Source organism: Eschrichtius robustus, chromosome 3 (genome assembly GCF_028021215.1).
Source record: "Eschrichtius robustus isolate mEscRob2 chromosome 3, mEscRob2.pri, whole genome shotgun sequence".
Lineage (NCBI taxonomy): Eukaryota > Metazoa > Chordata > Mammalia > Artiodactyla > Eschrichtiidae > Eschrichtius > Eschrichtius robustus.
In genome coordinates this window covers 67,302,649-67,317,229 of record NC_090826.1, presented here as the reverse complement: position 1 = coordinate 67,317,229, position 14,581 = coordinate 67,302,649, and the positions used below count along the sequence as shown (strand labels likewise).

The 14,581-nt window shown below is 39.7% G+C and overlaps 1 protein-coding gene and 1 pseudogene across 2 annotated transcripts in view; one reads left to right on the top strand and one right to left on the bottom strand.

Moving 5' to 3' along the window:
* ST6GALNAC5 (ST6 N-acetylgalactosaminide alpha-2,6-sialyltransferase 5) overlaps positions 1-14,581 on the bottom strand; it is a 180,185-nt gene that overhangs the window by 76,764 nt on the left and 88,840 nt on the right. The window lies entirely within an intron of this gene.
* LOC137761707 (transcription initiation factor TFIID subunit 9-like) lies at positions 11,706-14,339 on the top strand (annotated as a pseudogene).

The following is a 14,581-nucleotide window of genomic DNA, read 5'->3' as shown; positions in this document are numbered from 1 at the left end:
GTGGCACATATATACAATGGGAGTATTTCTCAGCCATAAAAAGAAACGAAACTGGGTTATTTGTAGTGAGGTGGATGGACCCAGAGTCTGTCATTACAGAGTGAATTAAGTCAGAAAGAGAAAAACAAATACAGTATGCTAACACATATATATGGAATCTAAGGGGAAAAAAAAAAAAGGTCATGAAGAACCTAGTGGCAAGACGGGAATAAAGACACAGACCTACTAGAGAATGGACGTGAGGATGTGGGGAGGGGGAAGGGTAAGCTGGGACAAAGTTAGAGAGTGGCATGGGCATATATACACTACCAAACGTAAAACAGATAGCTAGTGGGAAGCAGCCGCATAGCACAGGGAGATCAGCTCGGTGCTTTGTGACCACCTGGAGGGGTGGGATGGGGAGGGTGGGAGGGAGGGAGATGCAAGAGGGAAGAGATATGGGAACATATGTATATGTATAACTGATTGACTTTGTTATAAAGCGGAAACTAACACACCATTGTAAAGTAATTATACTCCAATAAAGATGTTAAAAAAAAATATATTGGCAAGCAGAAAAAAAAAAAAAGTGAATTGTGAGATCATACCCCATGTTTTCTCCTCAATTATAAAGAATGGCTAATGTTATTTTAAAATTAAATATGCATTTGAACATTAAAAAAAAAGAAAAACAAATAGTGTATGCTAACACATATATATGGAATCTAAAAAAAAAAAAAAAAAAGGTTCTGAAGAACCTAGGGGAAGGACAGGAATAAAGACGCAGACTTATTAGAGAATGGACTTGAGGACACGGGGAGCGGGGAGGGTAAGCTGGGACGAAATGAGAGAGTGGCATGGACATATATACACTACCAAATGTAAAACAGATAGCTAGTGGGAAGCAGCTGCACAGCACAGGGAGATCAGCTTGGTGCTTTGTGACAAACTAGAGGGATGGGATAGGGAGGGTGGGAGGGAAACACAAGAGGGAGGAGATATGGGGATATATGTATATGTATAGTTGATTCACTTTGTTATAAAGCAGACACTAACACAACAATGTAAAGCAATTATACTCCAGTAAAGATGTTAAAAAAAAAAATTTGTTCCTTACCTCAGGACAAGGAAAACCACTGAAGGGCTTGTCCAAGGGAGGGTGACATCATTCAATTTTCATGTCCCCCTGCCTTATTTATTTATTTATATCCCAGGGACATGTGTTGTGCCATGAATAATAATTGTAAACAGAATAACTCACAGAAATTAAAATAACATCAGGCCTTTTGAATGTGCAATACAGAGATTCTTAATTGAATTCATAATCTAGTCCCTCCAAAAGGGCTTTACTGGCAATGCCCAGGCACCAACTTGGGTGGCTATTTTGGGGCATACCCGTATAATATATATTTTAAAGGGGGGTACTAATGGTCTTGTTTTATTTTTTCACCACTTCTTGAGCAAAATGAAGAGGGCTTAACATGTTACAGAGTCAGCCTAGAGAGGCTGCAGAGCACACAAATGCTCCTATTCTCATTTCTGCTCAGGTGCCTTTGTTTTCCTCATCAGTCTCCAAAGAAAAGTAAACTGCTTTTGATGTAACACCTCTTGAGGTTTCAAGATAGAGGCTTTCAAAGGTGATGGAATAGTCCCTGAGAACTCACTTTGAGCAGGACTCCTGCAGGGAGCCCTGGGAGAGAAGGAGGTAGGAGTTGCTCATGAGAAGTTAAAATCTTCATGAGGAATTTGGGACATAAACAAGTGTCTAACAACGTGACATTGCATAAAGCTGTTCCGAGGAATCTGATGAGCAGCCAGCTTTGAAGGACAGTTGGTCCTCAAAAAGCTCAGCAGAAATGAAAGCTTCAAGTACCAAGAGGCTGCCACTCAACATCTGTAAGAATTTACAATCAAGCCCTACCCTGCCCTTGTCCATTTTGTGCTTCAAAAAGCATCAACCACATTTGGACAAGGCCCTAGTTTACCCTTCATCTCTCTAAGCATCTGTCCATTTCTAAGCAAACTAGGCCACGATTCCTTATGTTCTACTGTGCCTACAGGCGAGAACGGAAGGTCTAGATAAGCAAGCCAAAAGCAAGCAGAACTTCAGAAGAATTCAAGGGTTAAAGCTAAAAAGCAAATCACACACACAAAAAGAGAAATACATAGATATAAATAGATATAATTATGTTACCACTGTAGCTTTAAAATAAGCAAAATATATCACTGTATTTACATTAAAACACCAAGAAAGTAAGAATAAATATATGCAGGCTTTGAGTTTCTATACATTAACTAAATATGGATCTCTCTACATGTGTCCTCCAGAACCTACAGAGATCAATAAGGAGAGCAAATAAAACCACCCATAACCCCTGTCTACTGCATAACTAGAAGACAGAGGATGCTACAAATCCCAGTTTACACAGAGCTAGGAAAAGAGGAAACTGGAATCTGCAGAGCCAGCACTGAAGACTTGTTGGAGCTGAGAATTGTCTGGAGAATGCTTGGGAAAAAGGAGAAGGCAGCAGGCCTGGCAGTGGCAGAGCACAGGTGAAATCATTCTTAGCAGGAAAATGTCACACTCTGAAAAGATAAACACTGACAGAAGTCTGTAATCTGTTGGATCAGGACACCATTACTGGGCACACAAATGGAGGGAGCTGCCCAGAGGTGGCAGTCTTGGGAAGGCACCTTTCTGGGGAGATGAGAGGGGTCCTTAAAGCCCAGGTGATGAAGCAGGAGGAAGCAAGATGAGGGGTCCATCAGAGAAGAACGAGAAGGCACCGCCCCCCACCAATAAAAGGCGTCATCTAGTTTTGAAAAGCGCTCTTAAGTGTATCAACAGAAGACAGTGCTCTTGAACTAAGAAATTAAGTGAGCCTCCCCAAAACCTTACCACTGTCTGCACAGAATCACCTGTTGCTGCTGATTCAGGAAAATACAAGACTATTCAAAGGTAAAATAGCAGATATCATCCCCACAGAGTCACTGTAAGACCATGGAAATCGAGAACCAAAATATTTCAGCAGGTGAAAATTCTTCCCCCCCAAAAACTTCAAAGTAGAAGAAAGCTGTAACACAAACCCCAACTGAATTAAATGTCCATAAAAAAGCACTTTGTATATTTTTAAAAAAACCTCTAGTCAGAAATACAAAAGCTCAGAACAGAAATGGGCAAATTTTCAAAAGACAATGTGAAACAGGAATTGGTTGAACGGGGAATCATGGGCACCACATCACAAGGGGGAGAGCTGGCTCTCAGCACCTCAGCCAAGAGATTGTATTTAGCATCACGAATAATGGAGCAAACGGACATTCTGAGCCTCCTGATGTGATGTACTAGGGGGACACAATACGGTATCACCTGTGTAGTATCCTTTCCAAAAATATTTAACTTGAATCTAATCAAGAAGTAATCAGACCAATCTAGAATATGGGATATTCTCGAAAATAACTGGCATGGACTCTTCAAAAATGTCAGTGACATGAGAAAAATGGGGGAGGGCACTTGTCTAGTAAAAGGAGACTATAAAAAGACATAATAAATAAATGCAGTGTCTGATCCTTTATTCGATCCTGATTTGGAAAAAACCATCAGCTAGAAAGAATATTTTTGGAATAAATGAGAAAATTTAAATATGGTCTGTATCTCATATAAATCATGGTATCAAATGTTAAATTTATTATGTTGTGGTAATTATATTGTGATTATGTAGAACGATGTTTTTTTTCTTAGCTGAAGTATTTAGGGTTGTGGTATCATGTCTAGTACTAACTTTCAAGTGGATCAACAAAATCTGTGTGTGGATAGATGCATGTGTGCACACATGGATGGATGGAGTTAAAGATAAAACAAAGGTGTCAAAATGTTAATAATTAATAAATGTAGGTGTGCTGGGTTAAACAGTCCCCCCAAAATGCATGTTTACCCACAAGCTCAGAATGTGACCTTGTTTAACAACAGAGTCTTTGCAGAGTAATTAGTTAAATTAAGATGAGGTCATACTGGATAAGGGTGGGCCCTAAACCTAATATGGTTCTTAGAAGAAGAGGAGACATAGAGACACACAGGGGAGAAGGCCGTGGTGACCGAGGCAGAGATTCGAGGGATACAAGCCAAGGAATGTCCAAGGCTGCCAGCAATCACCAGACGTCAGGAATTCTTCCCTGGAGCCTTCAGAAGGAGCAGGGCCTATGGACACCGTGATTTTAGACTCCTAGTATCCAGAACTGTGAGAGAATAAGTGTCTGTTGTATGAGTTACCCAATTGTGGTGATTTGTTCTGGAAGTCCTGGGAAACTAATACTGTAGGTACTGGTTAAAAGTGTCCAGTGAAAATACTTTGGGTTTTTCCCGTGGGTCTGAAATATTTCAAAATCACAAGTTGGGAAAAAATTAAATAAAATTTAAAAAATTTTAAACGCATGCATAGAAAAAAATCAAGGATATACACCAATCAACCAAATTTATCTCCCCATAGTTGTAAAGAGTCCCTGCCCCTCAGTGACCTCAGAAATCCTCCTGCCCTCCATGTTAAAAAGTGAGCTTAATCATCTCCCTCCCTCCTTCCCAAATTTATGCTTGGTATCTTATGAGACTTTGGTTATTGGGTAGAACTGCCAGATGTGGAGAAATGGGGAGATGATTGGGAATAATAACTGCTGAGTCATGGAAATGCAGTTGGCCTTCAAGAGAAGTGAGTGGAGCGAATGTTCTAAAAAGAGGGTAAAGGGACAAAACAGATCCTCTATTCACAAGAGTGAGAGACAGCATCACTTAACAAGTCAAAGTATGAGCAAAGTCAATATTGGACCTGGATTGGGACAAAGAAACAAAGAAGATGGTGGCTTCACATAGAAAGGGATGTGCCAGGGGAGGAGAGGGGTCAGACCTGTCACTAGGCTCTCTATAGTCTAAGAAGGTTATTTAGTCTATGGACTTGGAACTGGTCTTCCTGGGTCTGGATTCAGGTTGTCTCTTACTCTGCCTCTGTGAGTTTAGAAAACTGGGGATAATAATCATACTTTTGCAGCGTTGTTGTAAGAAATGTATCTGCAAAGTACTAAGGAGAGTTCCCGCCACCAGCATTATGCACGTTTGAGCTGGACATTCTTCTTGACTCTCGGGCCTGGGTTAGGTACCTGGCTTCACTTGTTAGTCTCAAACCATGGTGGATGCAGAAGCAGTGACTTAGACTTCAACCCTGAAATTTTGGAATGATCACGCCCAGTGTTTCAAGGTATGGGGAAAAGAATTCTGCAAATGGTACCACCACAGATAAAATTTTATTTTCTCCTTTGAAGTGTTTGTAATTTTTCAAATGTTTTACAATAACGTAGTGCCAAATTGATAGTCAGAAAAAATGAAAGAACTAGCCATGTCCCTCTTACTCATCTTCCCATTGAAAAAATGGAGGTGGTAGAGATAGTGGTGGGGAGGAAAGATTATGTGTTTTGTTTTAAAGAATAAGAACATCAGTTAAGAAGCAGAAGTGCTCAGATGTCCCGCAGCCCCTGCCCCAGACCTCCCCAGGCAGCTGACACTGGGCCTGGTTGATCAGTAGGTCAGGGGAGACTCAGTGGAAAACTCGTAAAAATTAAAAAAAAAAGACTCAGGTTGATTTTAGTGAATTATTATGATGAAAATACACAAGTTCAAAGAGGAAAGCAAAAGGACATCAACAAGTTTGGATGTTTATTTAATGTGGATTTATGGGCTTCATTACAAAAATCATTGATTAACAATAACTTACTTCCAAACAAAACCCGACGTGTATATAGTTGAAAATAAAATTGATAAAACACTTCAGCAGTCATTGCATTGTCCCAGGTTTCAGAACTGTAAATCCCTAAGTACTTTTTCATAATTTAATCCATTTTTAAAAGGGCACAATGACTAGGGAGTATGGTAGAAAAATGTTATTAAAAATATAAATATATGAAGCATCTGACTTAATGACTACTATATTGATTGCTGAATTTATCCATGTCTCTGTGTAAACAAATTAAACAAACCCCTGCTTGACACACATGATGGTCACAGATTCTTAGACACTTAAGAATCTTAAGAGGGCCCTTAAAGTATATCCAATTCAGCTCTCTATGCAAAGCAGGCATTATAACGCAATGTAAGTGATGAGTAGTCAGGCCCTCTGATGAGGTCTTCAGACCTCTGTCTGAACCACCCTCGTATTACCCAAAGCTGTAATAAAAAAATAGCTACCACTTAGTACACTCTGTGTGCTAGGAACTGTGCTGGGTTCTTCGCTTGTCTGTTTGAATCATAGCGCCTGCTTTTTTTTTTCCTTTATGCCACTTATCACAATTGTAACACTATTTTTCACTAGTGTGCTTTTTTGTTCATTGTCTACCTTTCCACTGGACCATAAATCTTTGAGGGCAAAAATTGTGATGACTTTGCTTGCTGCTGTATCCCTAATCCCTTCTACATAGCCTGGAACTCATCAAGTATTTGTTAAATTAATGAACACAGCTTTGGATTCTTCTCCCAATTTTAACACTACTGGAAACTAAAGGTCATTGAGGTGTTCCTCAAAGCTGATAAATGTCAGTGCCAAGAATCAGACCCAGCTTCATTTGACCACAGAGGCCATGACTGTCCTACCAAGCTTCTTGGCCACCCAATTAGTTTAAAGGGAACCTATGAATTAAGCAATTTCAAATTAACGAATTACATTCAATTCCTGCTCCCTCTCTCCAAAGCTAATAAAACGTGAATTTCAAATCTGAGTTTTAATTTTCTACAAGATGGTACTAATGCCACCTCTGGGCCTTGGTGCTTTTCTAATGCTTTACATTATATATTTCAATGTTTACACATGCTCACCATCCCTAATCATCTCTATGGCTGTCTTTTTTCCTCTAATCAGAACCTTACAACACAGTTTAAATCAATGGTATGCTGCAGTCAGCCTGTACTGGCTCCCAGAACCCATGGTTAAATTTTCAGGGAGTTTGTGAGTTGGATATCAAGCCACAGCCATTATTAAAAATTAAACCTACAAGAAAATAAATTATATGAAAAACAAATGAAATTTCAGTGGCGAAAAATAAGCTTTTAAATAAATGGTGCTGGAACAATTGGACATCCATGGGCAAAAAACAGCTTTGACTTAAAACCTCATACCATACAAAAATATTAACTCAAAATGGATTGTGGATTTAAATTTAAAATGTAAAATTTTAAAACTTTTATAAGAAAACATAGGAGATAATCTTTAGGATCTAAACCTACACGAGGAGTCCTGAGACATGACATTAAAGGCATGATCCATAAAAGAAAGCACTGATAAATTTGCCTTCATCAAAATTTAAGATTTTTGTGACCCTTTTAAGAGGATGAAAAGATAGGTTACAGACTGGGAGAAAAAACTTGCAAACCACATACCTGACAAAATTCTTATATCTAGATGATATAAAGAACTCTCAAAACTCAACAGTAAGGAAACAAAAAAATCCAATTAGAAAATGGGTAGATGATATAAAGAGGCATTTCACCAAAGAGGTGATACGGGTGACAAACAAGCACATGAAAAGATGTCTAACATCATTAGCCATTAAGTAATGCAAATTAAAATCACAATATCGAGGGAGGAGATATGGGGATATATGTATATGTATAGCTGATTCACTTTGTTGTAAAGCAGAAACTAACACACCATTGTAAAGCAATTATACTCCATTAAAGATGTTAAAAAATAAATAAATAAAATCACAATATCATTATTCAACTATTAAAATAGCCAAAATGAAAAATAGTAACAACACAAAATGCTGGCAAGGATGCAGAGAAGCTTGATCTCTCATACATACTGGCAGGAAAGTAAAATGATACAACCACTTTAGAAAATAATTTCCAAAATAATTTGGAAAAAGTTACTTGTACTTTATCATATGACTCAGCAGTCACACTCTTGGTCACATCCCAGAAAAAGGAAAAATTACTTTCACACAAAAACCTGTACACAAATATTTATGGGAGCTCTACCATAACAGTAAAAACTGGAACAACTCAAGTATCCATCAGTGGCTGAATGGTTAACCAAACTGGTACATCCACACGATGGAACACTGCTTAGCAATCAAAAGGAATGATACATGAAACAAAGTTCAGGGAATTACACTTAGTGAAAAAAAGGCAGTATCAAAAGTTTATGTAATGTATGGTTCTGTATTTTAAACATTCTGGATATTTATTGTTATATTCACAACAGACGTGGAGAACAGATTAAGGGCTATGAGAGACAAGGATGGAGTGGTGACAATCTAAAGAGAAAACGCAAGGGAATTCCTTTGTGATGATGGGACATTTATGTATCCTGAATGTCCTGGTGGTTATACAAATCTATACATGGGATAAAACTGCACACATACCACACATATACACAAACACACACACAACAAATGAATCCATATAAAAATGGTGATAGCTGATTAATGTCTTTAGTAGTATTGCACAAGTCTCAATTTCCTGTTTGTGATATTGTATTAAGGTTATATAAGATGTCAACACTGGGGGAAGCTGGGTAAGGGGTATGTGGCACCCTGTACTATTTTTGCAAATTCCCATGTGTCTATAATTACTTCAAAATAAAAAGTAAACGAAACAAATGCAGAAGAAATAAATACTTAAGACATCACTTTCTAATTGCTTTACAACATTTTAATATTAACTATGCCTTGAAGTTATTCACATTCACTCTATGCTGGTTCTATTAGTCAGCTCAGGCTACCATAACAAAACACCAGAGACTGAGTGGCTTAAACAACAGACATTTCTCACAGTTCTGGAGGCTGGGGAGTTCACGATCAAGGTGCTGGGCAGATCTGGTTGCTGGTAAGGGCTCTTTTCCTGGCCTGTAGGTGACAGTCTTCTAGCTGAGGCTGTGTCCTTACATGGCAGAGAGCAAGCAAGCTGTGGTGTTTCTTCCACTTCTAATAGGGACACTAATCCTATCATGGGAGCCCTACCCTCATGACCTCATCTAAATTTAATTACCTCCCAAAGGCCCCACCTTCAAATACAATCACACTAGGAGTTAGGGCTTCAACATACAAATTTTAGGGGGATGCAAACATTCAGTCCATAACAGTGGAAATATCATACAAGTTCTGCTACTCTGCCTCTCTTCCCTACTGTGCATTCAATGATATCTCATTGGTAGCTGGAAACCAGCCATATGAGAGTGTTTATATCACAGAAATAAGTACGCACTACAAATCAGAACTTGGTTTATTGTACAGCTGATTGCAAAAAAAGTAATGGAGAAAATGTTAATATTGTAAATTAAGCTTTAAAGTGTACTATGTCTGTAACCATTACATCATGAATAGTATCAAATTGAAAAACCAGTCTTTCTAATATTTGAAAACTATTGTTTGATTCTGCAAAGAAGTTGCTCACGTTTTGATTCAGGTTTGTCCTGAGTGAGAAAAGTTCCAACATTGGTCTTTTTTGTTTCTCTTTCTTCTAATTAAGTAACCAAAAATATCAACCACATTCATGTTGGGAGTATACTCATTCATTAACTGCAACCACAGATTGTCTACAGACACAAGAATTTTGCAAAAATCAATGAAAGCATTCTGTGAGGACCAGTTGGCTATATGGAATTCACAACGAAGTGTACTGTATATTAGTATCTTATTAGTAGTAGTATTAGTATTTTATTATTATTTCTAAAGTGTGTACTGCCTTTATAGCAATAAAATTCATAATAAACTGAAGCATGGACATATGCACATTTTAAAAGAGCACTAGTATGTAAACATTTACTGGCACGACGCTAGTTTAAGTCCAATCCTCCCTCCTTGTTCTTACTTCAGTGGAGACAAATCACCACTCCCCTTTAAAGCAGTGATGTAAATTACCTGTGCCACATCAGGATTTTACCATTTGCAGATGTTCTGTTTCTGGGAGACTGATTTGTCTCCCTGTATGTTCAGATATGTATGTTCAGAATCAACGACCTCCTACAACCGTAAACCCTTTTGACTTTACAGGAAGATGCTCTAGTTTCTCCCATGAAGAATCTCTCACTGTGGGCTGGGTCAGTTCCACTTTGCTTGTAGGTTAGACGCCAAATTTACAAGTTTTCTGGTGGTTTTTCCATTTCTTTTGGTATAACAAAATCTGAAAGCAAGATTTCTTTACAGCTGGTGGTTCATGGTATTAGTCACCTTGGGTCTTTACGTACTAAATATTTTACACTCAGTGTCTCTTTGCTGTGGCATACACTGGTCAGAGATCAAACTTCCCAACCGATTTGCTGTTGGTTCCATGTGTAGCTACTTTCGGGCTCTGTGCTTCTGTTTATTCTGGAAGGCCTTTCACCCCGATTCCAGTGCCCAGCACCTACCCTTCTATCGAGGTTCAGTTCAGCTACCTTGCCTTTCCTTTCCTAATCCATTCAGTATGGAAAAAAAATCATCCTCTTCTCTGAATTCCTCAATATAGCCAAATCTTTCTTCTGACATCTTCTCCCTTATACTGCTGTCCCATATATCTGCGGCTTATGTCAGAGGTTTCTATTATCTCCTTAAGGAAGAGCTCTTCCCTAGTTTATTTCTCAATCCCACCATGGTGGCTAGTTTAATGCCCGTACATAGTTAAGACTTCTAAAAAATTGGTTCAGCGGAATGAGTGGGCTATATGTCACCAAATGAACAAGTGAGTTCATCTCCTTAAGCCTCAGTTTTCTTACCTGTAAGTTAGGAATGATAATAAAGAGATTATATCTTACAGTTATTGTAAAAAAGAGAGCTAAGATATATAAAATGACTAGCACAGTGCCTGGTTAATGGCAGCTGCTCAATAAACGGGGTGTGTGTAATACACAGGATACACGTATAACATAAATATGTGGTATATGTAATTACCATTGCTGGCACTGTCATTACCATATGACTATTATTGATACCAGGTTCAAGTTTCAGTGAGTGTGTCTATGAATTCTCTAGCACAGTGTGGTGTAAGAGCTTAGGCCTGTAGGTCAGGAGTCAGACAGAAGATGCAAGTTTTCATCTCAGTTCTGCCCAGTGTTCATGATCTTGGGCTAGTCAACCTCCCTGGGCTTCAGTTCCCTTATCTGCAAAGTATGTGTGTGAATGCAAGGAGAAGGCTGAGCCTCTTTGAAGGTCTGTACCTCCACAATACCACGTGGCAAGTCCCCCTGGGTGAACTGGGCTCCCGGTGACAGGCAGCACACCGCCTTCAATAACTGCCTCTCTCTAAACCCTCAGCGACGGGCTAAGTACCCTTTGGCAAGGCTGCCTTGGTGATGTACGCATGGGTGCAGAGATCCCCAGCCATTCCACTTGTCGACTTTACTGGCTGGAGAAGGATTGTTTCCTTCTTCATTCTGTGACTACAGTGAGCATTTGGAAGTTGTAGGGAAAAAAAAAATCAATGCCAAGGAGTTCTGGAGGTGACGTATCTAATACTTTTTCTCTTGGCAAGTCACTGCGGGGGGGTGTGCCTCTCAAGTTGATCACTGATGACAGTGCACCAGTGCATCCTCCCTGCAGACCCCATGTGACACAGGGCTGGGGACCTCAATTACAGAGGCAGGAACACAGAAGTCCAGAATCACAGGGTGTCTCAGCTGGGAGAGGCCTGTCTAGTCTAAGCATTCGATTTTACACACGAGGAAACTGAAGGTCAGAGGGGCCAAAGGACTCCTTCAAGGTCGCAGAGCGAGTTAATGGAAGAGCTGGGTCTAGGAAGTGCACCTCCTGGAGTCCCGGCTCACAGCTTCTGCTCCCACTTCAGTCCCACCTGCCGTGGGCCAGCATCGCGGCCGGCCAGGAGCCTCTCTGATGGCAAAAGTGAGTTCCAAAGAGGCACCAATGAACACTGTCTTCTCCCCTGCCCCCCAGGTCTCAAATAAAATCTGACTGTTGGAGAGAGTTGAAGTTGGCTTTGGGAAAAACTAATTCCAATTTTTAACTCCCATGAGAACAGTGAAAATTGTTGTCTTTAATGTATATGCCACCCCATCCTCGATGTGATTATTCAGGAGCAGTGAGCAACTGGTGCCTCAGGGGCCCTTTTCCTTTTCTGGCTGAGCACAGACCCAGCGACGCACCTCAGGGCGTGGCTTACAAGAAACAGTAGTTATGTTTCCTGTAATGTATCTGCCCGGACTCAGATGGCAGCTGCTAGACTGTGAGCTCCTAGAGAAGAGTACAGCCCAAGCATCAACCTGGCACAAGAGCCAGCACCTGGAAGACATTCAGAATGTTGGTTGGATGAGTCCAGAAGTGTCACTCATGCTGGTGACCCCAATGTCACAGAATATGCAGTAGAATATGAAAAGGCTCTTTTCATATAATAATAGCTGCCCTTTAACAAATGAAGATGAGGTTGAAAACGAGTCATTTGAGCTTAAGGAAGCTTACGGTCCCTGATATGTTTTGGAGTAAGAAAATCAGACATACACTTTATCAGATTCACTCTAGTGGGAGTAGTCACACGGGAGGAAGGGAAGTAGAGTGAGAAGTATATTCTTGTCTATAGTCTTAGTTGAATAGTTTTCTTTCTCTCTTTTTTCACTCATTAATAAAATGATGTGCGGGATGACCTGGAGTCTCTCACATTGGGATACGGTACCATTCTGGAATTCTGTGCTCTGGGGCTTGGTAGGAGACGTATTGCTCCCATTCACCCTCTCTCTCTCTCGTTCTCACTGGCCAGTTCTCTTTCTTTGGGTGGATGTTGGTTCTGAGGAGAGAAATCAGGGAGCTGATCACTAAGGTGGGAGGAGCTTACAGCAGTCAGAAAGTCTTCTGAGGCAGAGACGTCTAAGTCCCACTTCATGTCCCCTTGCTGGCCCAAACTCCCTTAAGTTGGGATAATGTGGCTGAGTTACAACCAATGAAATGTGGAGGAAGTGTCACGAGGGCACTTCCCGGCCCCTACAGACATGCGGGGAAACTTTTAGCTTCCTCTTTTCTTGACACAGCAACCTTGCAGGCTGCAGGATAGGAGAGGGTCACCTGATTCACTCTGGACTTTGAGTGCAGAAAAAAATCCTCAGTGTCTTAAACAATTTACTCGTTGAGGTTTATTTATTACTGAAGCATAGCCTACCTTATCCTGACCTTTCTTCTAATTTATCAAGCCCATTTCATCTGAGGATGACAGGGTGGGGCAGAATGCAGGACAGGAGACTTCTTCAGGATTCAACGTTTTGCATTGTTTTTTAGAAATCCTCTCCTGTTATCCTGCTTAGAAATATGAATGTGTCAGCGCAGGATACAGGGATTTGAGGGGAATTTATACACAAGCCCAAATTTTCTCTTCTGGCCCTAGTTTTCCCCAAGTGTTCCTTTCTTGTTTTAATATGTACTAAAAAAAAAAAACCCTTATAAGATAAAAGATAAACTTTGAAGGTGAATTAAATACTTTGGTAAACTTTCAATAGTTTTGTAACTTCTTAATAATCATGATCTTTTAACTTTAACAATCCCTCATTTAAAGTTACTAATTTTCCTTAAGAAAACAGGGGATAAGTTTCATGACATTGGTCTTGGCAGTGATTTCATGGATCTGACATCAAAAGCATTGGCAACAAAAGCGAAAATAGACAAGTGGGACTACATCAAACTAAAAAGCTTCTGCACAGCAAAGAAAACAATCCTATCTCCTGTCTCATTTCTTTTTCCTACTCAGCCTTTCATCCCCACTCCTTCCTTCTGAATTACATAGCCTTATGGTTAATCATTTTAATGTGCAGATTAATTCTGGGTCTTCATGTCCTGTCTGCAGCTGACAGAAATGAAGGTAATGAAGGAAGAAAAGATTCTGAGTCATTTACTTCTCCTCCCCCAAGAGATTTTTTATTAGATATCGCAAAGCAAAGAAATCAAACCCCTTTGCCGTTGATCAAGCCATGTTCAGGCTCTAGATTGCCAACTGGTAGATACTCCTTGACTGCTCCAAATTATAGATTTAAGCCTTAAAACAGGGATCTACTTCTGCGGGAAGAAGAACAGTTCTGCGGTAAAGTGTTGGTTCAGTTATTAGCAGACCAAGTACTCCCACACTTGGCACACCAACCCCACACACCATGTCTGTGTCAACTAAAGTAGGGACTCCAGTGTCCCTCAAAGGGCAAAGGTTCACAGTACAGAGGCCCACTTCACAATCCCCAGCTGCGAAAGCATCAATTCCTGCAACATCAGCAGTTCAGAATGTTCTAATTAATCCATCATTAATTAGTTCCAAAGACATTCTTATTACCACTAACATGGTGTCATCACAAAACACTGCCAGTGAATCATCAAATGCACTGAAAATAAAATGTGAAGATGATGATGACCATGATAATTTGTAATCTAGCCTTGATGCATGTAACATGCATACTTGGTTTTAAACCCATTGTACTGAGGTTAAACATGCATGCTGGATGTTTCCAAGCTGTGTTTTAGAAAAACAGTATTTAATGAGTAAATATGGTTATCATACTTTTCAATTAAAAAAAAAAGAAGATACTAATTGAGTTTCTTACTACAACATCTGAAATAAAAACTAATTGTCCTCTTGAAAAAATAAATAAATAAAGTTACTAATTTAGTT